At 42.1% G+C, this 1,564-nt stretch overlaps 1 long non-coding RNA gene across 1 annotated transcript; it reads left to right on the top strand.

Moving 5' to 3' along the window:
- The first annotated feature begins 8 nt into the window (after positions 1-8).
- LOC110681291 lies at positions 9-895 on the top strand. The gene is made up of 2 exons (XR_002503155.1): positions 9-671; positions 751-895. It is a non-coding gene; the product is annotated as an uncharacterized LOC110681291 (long non-coding RNA).
- Positions 896-1,564: the final 669 nt, after the last annotated feature.

Genomic DNA, 1,564 nt, shown 5'->3' with positions numbered 1-1,564 from the left:
AGATTTTCCCGATCACGACATTCGTTCGATCCTGCAAGTGTGACAAGGACAACATCATCCGCTGGTCTACCTGTTGTTGTTGTCCCGAAAAGGAAAAGCAGGATAATCGTACGCGCAACGCGATTCGCGACCCTTGTCTGTCAGTTCGCAGTCAGTCGTTCGTTCCGTCAGTCAGTCATCTCCGTTCGCTGCTCGCGGAAGTCGCGAAAATTAAAGAGCAGCGCGTTCTTCTGCTATTACCTAGAGTGTTCTTGGTTGAAGGAATTTTATTTTGATTTTGGTGCGTTTCGTCCGTGTGCTGCAAATTATCTGTCCGAAGGTGTTTTCCCGGAGATCGAGAATCGAGACCGTGTTACGGAATAAGTCGGTCTTTGCTTAGCGTTGAGTGATTTTTTTTGTGCTTCTTTATTCTCTGCGCGAGTGCGTTTTCGCAAAATTCGAGACGAGACGTCCTTCACGCGAGCGCCGAATGTGTGTGGGGGTTTCTCTTCGCCCCGTTGCCCAATTAGAGTGGCCCAGCAGTGTCGGAAGATCGAATTGCGATAGGTGTAGTTTTTTTGGCCTTCTATCTCTCGATACTGTGACGCAGGAAAATCGGAGATAAGTACCTACTGCGAGTGATTGATAATATCGGCCTTTGTATCTGTAGGTACAACATTCTGCGGGAATTGGTGAGTGTTTATTGCATTTTTCTGCTAAGCAGTGAATTTGAGAAGCAAGAAATAAGCCATCATTATCTCTCTTCCGAAGAGGAAACCGAAAAAAAGTGACACAAAAAGTTGCGATTGTGTGCGACGGCGCTGGTTGCTTTGCTCTTGGAGGTTTTTTAGAGCTGCTTTTGCGCGAGACAAGAGTCGTGTGTCAGTGTCGTGCAATATTTTTATATTCAACACAAGCAAGCCGAAGAAAAACAATATCCAGTGCTGGCAGTTTGGCGGCATATTTGAAGCAGCTACTGTTGGGCTGGAGACAACATTTTCCTTTAGAGATTGGTGAAGGTAAGTAAATATAACCTTTTTTTTCTCATTATGGCTTTGTTGATTAGATATATACATACAAATATGTTTAATTAACCTTAGTAAGGACTTTGATTCCACCATGTTCCACTGCAAGAAGACCTCAAGGAACAACTCTAGATATATAAACGAAATTTATGTGTGGGATCTATGAGATACTCTCAAAGAATTTCTTGGAAACTTATGGAAACACCCATGAGCCATCAAGATGGAACTACTAAAAACATTTGTGAAAGAATACTTGGACATAATCCAGGTGTAAATCCAAAGGGTTCCAGAGATTTCTGCACGACTTCCCCACTTTGGTTTACCCGTAATTCCTTCATAGATTCAGGAATTCAAGAATCCAGATTTTTTTCAGCAAATATTTTTAGGGACCACTGGAAGATTCAATTAGCTATTTTACCGGTGATTAGTGCAGAAATTCTTCTAAAGCTTTCTAAAGAAATCACTCAATGGAATCCCCCAGGTATTGTTGCGAAAATTTGCTCAATGGTTTTCTCATGATTTCCTGCATACATTATTCCGTCAAGTTCTTCATTTCAACC

The sequence above is a fragment of the Aedes aegypti genome, unplaced genomic scaffold, assembly GCF_002204515.2.
Source record: "Aedes aegypti strain LVP_AGWG unplaced genomic scaffold, AaegL5.0 Primary Assembly AGWG_AaegL5_hic_scaff_673_PBJ_arrow, whole genome shotgun sequence".
NCBI lineage: Eukaryota > Metazoa > Arthropoda > Insecta > Diptera > Culicidae > Aedes > Aedes aegypti.
This window is presented reverse-complemented; position numbering and strand designations above follow the sequence as displayed.